General features: G+C 34.8%; 1 pseudogene; it reads right to left on the reverse strand.

The window, feature by feature from the left end:
- Nucleotides 1–6,046: 6,046 nt before the first annotated feature.
- On the reverse strand, nt 6,047–6,542 carry LOC102006212 (annotated as a pseudogene).
- Between the last annotated feature and the right edge of the window lie 341 nt (nt 6,543–6,883).

The raw sequence follows: 6,883 nt of genomic DNA on the forward strand, positions 1-6,883 counted from the left end.
ATTTGGTTCTCCTTTTATACCATCAGGAAAGGCTTTCCTATTAGCTGTGTCAGAAATTTGTAGTGCAAAAACAATGCTGTAGTGACTGTTAATCCACTCAACTTCCTTTATTGTCCTGATGCAGGAATAATATATGTTAGTGAAAGTATAACTCATAAAATGTTCAGAAGTGTGGACAAGTCGCCCTATAATTACCAAAGTCTAACAAAGCCCAATCTGAGAGGCAGAGACAGATCAACTAATCACAGTAATAAAATACTGAGGAATATCAAGTCAGAAACAGGGCATGTATTAGCCTCAAGTGGAAGAACTGGTAATTCTTCCACTACATAATAAATACTACACTGTAAAGAATCCCTGATATTATTTCTAATTTGTGTGTCTAACTTTTTCATTATTTGGTTTCTGTTTCTTTCTATATAAAAGTTATCTTTTACTTGAAAAGTAAGAAGAACCATTAATGGGACAGAAATGCTGATCATTTTCATAATTCAATGTGGGGATCAAAGTTAAGAATACTAATTGTTTAATGCCTATTTTATTGGATGCACAGCAAGACTTTTTAAACTTTTGCTATTGCTACATAATCCACTTTTAGTTTCTACTCTCTCTTTCCATATGTCTATAAATAGTTATCTCTCTGTAAATACTCTAAATAACTTTTTAAAATAAGCAAATACATGGGAAATTTATTGAGAATATTTCATATGAGATAGTGAAATAAACTATTATTATTATTTTAGAACATAAATTGTTACTTTTTAGATTCATGAAAACTGCAGTGTTTTAAGTTCTTACGTGCAGTATTATACCGGTTCATTAATATCAATACATAAATTCAATTAAGATGGATAAAATCCTAGAATAAAGAAAATGAAAAGTGCTTTGAAATATTGGTTTTTAAAGTGGAAAACAGGTTTTTGTTAGATACATATATTATTTTGGAGGCTTTATAATATTGTATTGCAGAAAATTTAAAAATTTAACATGTTTTATTTTCTTAATAGTGATACACATAAATAGAAACTGTAATGAAGTCATATTCTTTTCCATGTAGCTCAATTTTAAGACAATTTAACATCACACAAATGGAGCGATCATATTCCTTCTTCCAAGACATATTTAACCTTCTTATCTCTGCAACTGATTCTCTTAAACTTCTTCAGTTTTCACTGGAAGACAAGAGGATTAAGAGTAAGGTGACATTAAGTGTTACTTGGCAACTACTGCATTACTGTCTCTGACCTTCAAATTTCATATAACAGAGCTGGGCACGGTGACGCATACTTGGAATCCCAGCATATGGGAGGATGAGTCAAGAGGATCGTTGTGGGTTTGAGGCCAGCCAGGGCTACAAAGTGAGTTGAAGACTAGCCTGAACTGTATAGTGAGACCCTGTCTCAAAAAGCCAAAAACCCCCAAACCAACAAAAAACAAATTACATTAAACATTTGCTTTGGCAGTGCTACTCAATGAGGCTCCCTGTTGTGGACAGTAAATTTGTCTGGAATTATTTCTATGATCAACAATGGCATAAAAAGTTAACCGAGCTTACATTTTTATAACCTCAGGAGGCTTTCTAAAATTATGTTCTATAATTATGTGGGAGATTTCAGACAGTTAATGATAGAAAATTTGAACCTAGCAAAAAGGGTATGGAAAATAAAACATTCTATTGAAATTATACCCTAATTTCTTTATATTTTACAAACATTTTATATAAAAATATAATTTTTTAGCATTCAGCTTACATATGTTTTGTTGACATCTTCCCTAAACACAGGACAACTAAAGGACATTCACTTCATTCTTCAGTGAAGTCTATATTCCAGTAACTCATGCTGTGGGCCACCAAGCTCTTTGAGGTTTCTTAGACCACACAAATCTTTGGTTGCCCAAAGTTGACATTTGAGAATTTTTATGAGGTAAGGAGGTGACATTTAACAGATTAGGGTCAAGTTTCAATGAACTCAGTGGTCTTGTTGTGGAACTAGTGTAGGCAGAATTAAGCTGCATTTCAGTCAGGCCCACAGTTCTTGGTTCCTGAGTTCATGTGTTAGATACATAAGACACAAATGATATATGCTCATAGCTACAGGGCAAACAGAGGGGAAATTCCACATGCTGGACTCCCCTCCTGGAGAAACCTTCCTTGATTCTCTTTATTGCCAATAAGACCTCTCCTAACTGTGAAAACACAACAGAATGGAGGTAGCAACTACAGTACGGAGATGGGGGTTTGACGATTAAAAGTGGATGTGTGCAAAGAGACGTATTCATCTAATAGCTTGACTGGAATGTAAGAATATTTTTCCAAATGCCAGATCACTGAATCAAGGAAATAAAGTTTCAAAAGGCCTATTCCAATCATCATATATATGGTTTTTGTTTGTAACTTTTTATTTTGATGAAATTCAAAATTACAGAAAAAATTCCAAATGTACAAGAAATTCCTGTACACCTAGATTCACCAGTTATTTATTTTGTTCATTTTATTTTCATTCTATGTCTATAAGGATATGTGTATAGATATGAATAATATATGTATACTATGCATATATATACACTATGCACATATATATATATATATAATATATACTTTTCTTTTTGGTATTTTTTTGAGACTGAGTCTAGTTCAGGTTGGTCATGAACATGTAGTGATCCTCCTGCCTCAGCCTCTCGAGTGCTGGGAGTACAAGTGTGCACTGCCATGCCTGGCTACTAATGTATACATTTAAAAAAAAAATCACTTGAGAGGTATAGGAAACATAATGCCCTTTTCTCCTCAATGCTTTACATTGTGTATTTCTTAAGAAATGAGAATATTCTTTTTAACAACCTCACTAAAAATATCAAAGTGAGGAAATTTAAAATTGACACAATACTATACCTACTCAATTTTACCCTGCATTTTTCTTGACCAATACATTTTTTTCCATATTGGTGAAAGAGCCAATAATTGAGCTACTTTCTCAGCTCAGTCTGGTCTCAAACTTGGAATACATTTGACTCAGTCTCCTAAGTAGCTGGCATTATAATTGTGCACCACTGCAATCAGCTCCTTTACGTTTTTAAAGAGTATTACACTAGTATGTATGTATGTAAGCATGTATGTATGTATGTATGTATTACATATAGGCATACACCACCATGCTTGGGTATGGGTGCATTTTTGGCATGGATACAATAAAGGGGATGGTACGTCTCTCTCCTATCACATGAGAAGGTACATGCTTGTCCCAGTATTGATGCTGACTTTGTTCCTTGGTACATTTACTTGGTTTCTTCATTGCAGTTATAATTTCTCCCTTTATAATTAATTATATGTGGGAAGTACTTTTAGACAATAAAGTACTCTTTTCATTCCTCATTAAACTTGCATCCTCTAATTTAGTGTCAATTTGATTTTCTTTTTTCTTTTTTTTTTTTTTTGTAGTACTGGAGATTAATCCGAGGGTCTTTACACTAAGCTATGTGCCCAGCCCTTATTTTATTTTTAAGTTGCTAAATTGCCCAGGCTGGCTCAAACTTGTGATCCTCCTGCCTCAGCTTCCTAGAGTGACAGGATTACAGGCATGCATCACCATGCTTGGCTGTCAGATTCTGTAGCTCCTTTTTCTTATACTATACACTAGTCTACCATAAAAAAAAGCATTACCTCTACTCCCTACTTTTATTAGTATGAACTCATAGATTATAATTTTAATGAGGTAAAAATCTACTGCTGTCACTTACTTTGATACTCACATTGTCTGTCAGAGCCTCCTCAGATTAGCTCCTGTGTTCTTTGTCCTCTGTGTACTTCCTTATTTTCTGATCCAACAAGATGTTATAGCTTCACCTTGTATTTTTTCTGCCCTTTTACCAGCCTTTTCTTCAATTACTTTTTCTGCACTCATCTCTTATCCTATGATCGTGCTAATCTAATGTTTAGTTCTAATATTTTTGTTGATTCCTAAGAAATTTCTATTAAATCATCATGTACCTGTGAACAAGGCACATTTTCTTCTTTTCTAATGTTCTTTCCTTTTACTGCTTTTCTAGCCTTATTGCGCTGGCTAGGAGTACTAGTTCAATACTCAAGAGCAGTGAGTAGAACAGATGTCATTTGTCTTATTACAATTTTTGGAGGGAAAACATTTAATACTTCATCAATTTTTCTTGAGACAGGGTATCACTATGTAGTTTAGACTGGCCTTAAACTCACTATGTAGCCCAGGCTGGCCTCAAACTTGAAGCAATCTTCCTGCTTTGACTTCCCAAGAGCTGAGTTTACAAATGTGTAGCACCGTGCCTGGTACTTCACCAAGTTTAGGTTAGCTGTAGTTTGTCATAAATTCTCTTCATCAAAGAATCCATATATTTTCAATTCTGGAAACTCAAACAGAAAACTTTATACTTTCCTCCCCTTCCCAACCTCATTTAAGGCTTGCATGACTTTTATAATATGAAAATAAAGTTAATAAATTAAAACTGTCCATCCTATTGTTTGATATATATTAAACAAATAAATGACCGTAAATTTCTTTGTAGCTACATTTTTTTCACTGAATTATATTATCATACATACACACTTGTAAGTCATTAAATCTTACTCTACTTTTCCTTCTTTTTTGTATACTACTGGGATTAAACCCAAGGCCTCACACATGCTAGGGAAATGCTCTATCACTGAGTTACATTCCAAGAACTTTTTAAACTTTTAATTTCAAGACAGCGTCTCACTCCATTACCAGGCTTTCTTTCAACTTCTGATCCTTCTGCCTCAGTCTCTTGAGAAGCTGGTATTACAGGTGTGTGCCACTAGCTTCCCTCTTTAAATCAGCTTTTACCACTTTAGCTTCCCCTCCCCTCTAAAACGTGGAATTTCCACAGCAGTATGCACTGTTTCATTCTTCCAAAATATCCTTCTAGTAATGGCAACATTATGATTACTAGTGCTTTTTGGGTCTCACATAACCCTGCTGTGGACCACTGGCACAGGCTTACACAAACTCACACACATACTGCAGTCACTTTAGCTGAAGGGAAACCTAAGATCACTTGTAAATTTATAATTTATTAGGTACCAAGATGTACTTTGCCTGCCTTGCTCCCAAGGCCATACATAAACACAGAAAGTACAGAGCTCTTGTCAAAACCTAGTAGGTTTAAAGGTTTTTGCAGCAATCTACGTCCCCCTTTCTCTTTCCTTTAAGCTAATTCAAAAACTTTTCCTGATAAGAGATTCCTGTTTTCCCAGATGTTATATCACTAAGATCACTAAGTTAAAAGATCACTAAGTTAAAAAAACCCTCGTGGAATGTCTTCAATATATTTATATATTTTATCTTCTAGAAGATTCACACTTTTCTTTAATTGTTAATAACTTGTAGTAAAACACAGTTCCAAGCGTTCATCTCTTTACTAGCTTATTGTACTGATTTGTTTTCAAAGTGAGACTTTTTCTTTCTTGACTCTTGATTTAAGTGACCTTGCACCACCATACTGAAATTTTTTAATTATGATTTTCTGGGAACATTAATTCTTTCATGAATCTCTCTCTGATTTGGAACTTTGCCAGTTATATGTTGGTTTAAAATATTATAGTTGAACAAAGTAGTAATACAAATTCAAATTATTCAATCCATGTTTTATTTCTCACATATTTTGACTTGAGCTTCCTAAGCCTTTCTTGCTGTTCTGCTTTTCATTTATCTTTTTACATGCAGTGTTGCTTGTTCTCAAAATCAACTCCAGACATCCTTTCTTTGATTGTCAGGATTACATTTTCTGGAGACTGAATGACCTCAGAGTCTGCTAGTTAGTTTAAGGCCTTCTTACTGAGCACCTGCCATGTGCACAGTGTAGTATTTGTCTGCTGTGTTTCAAGGGAAGTGATGGACACTTTTCTGAGAAGGATACGGCAGGAAAATCTTGCAACTTATACTCAGTAGTAGTTCATGTTATTACAGCTTAAAAGTGTAATACTTTGGGCTTCAGATGATTCCACTTCTTCCTCAGTTCAGATCTGGTGCTGTCAGAAGCAAAGATGGAGCTGATGAACTCATAAAACAGATCTCACAACTTCTTGAAAAAATTGCTCCAAAAAATCTTTTGCTTGTCCTGTAGTAGGTTCTCCACTAAGGTTAAGGCCAAGAACTGTATCCTTGGTAGAAAGGAAGAACTCTAGCCAATTTAACAGTCTCCTTTGCTACTGAAGAGCCACTTCTTTTGTCAGTTTCTACCAAATACCTAACATCAGTCTCTAAATTTTTCTGTTTGGACTATTTATACCCTCAAGTACGGACTCCACGTAAGTCTTTTAGGCATTCCAGCTGTGTCTTCTCTTCGGGGTGTGCTCCTCAGTTCCATGTACTTGACACCTGATGTTTTTTGTGACCATTAGAACATCTTCAAGGCCAGAAGTAAGCTGATGAGTAGTTTGAAACATCTGGAAACATTGTTCTAAAGTTCTTTTCTTTGTTGATGATAGACATCTGATTGTTGATGTTAAGATCTGGCTTCTTGACTATTTATTTCTTCATGATATTTGAACTAATGGAATATATATATATATATTTTTTTGGTTTTTCTCTGGTACCGGGAACTGAACTCACGACCTTGCGCTTGCCAGGCTAATGGAATAATTCTAATGGGTATAAAGTTCCCGTGGTTTGAACACCACAATGTAATGCAATAGATTCTGTATTCCTGGGTTTTCTTTGGATTCTTTCCACACATTTTCATAAAATTGGTATTATATTTCGCTCTGGGTTCAATTTCACACAAGATTGGGCGCATTCAGGTTTGTATGGCTCCAGACTGGAATTCCACTTAGTCTGATTCAACCGAATATTAACATTATTTAATCCTCTTAGAGATTTCTCAGATACAAGAGCCT

This window comes from Chinchilla lanigera, unplaced genomic scaffold, assembly GCF_000276665.1.
Source record: "Chinchilla lanigera isolate Chin_1 unplaced genomic scaffold, ChiLan1.0 scaffold00006, whole genome shotgun sequence".
Classification (NCBI taxonomy): Eukaryota; Metazoa; Chordata; class Mammalia; order Rodentia; family Chinchillidae; genus Chinchilla; species Chinchilla lanigera.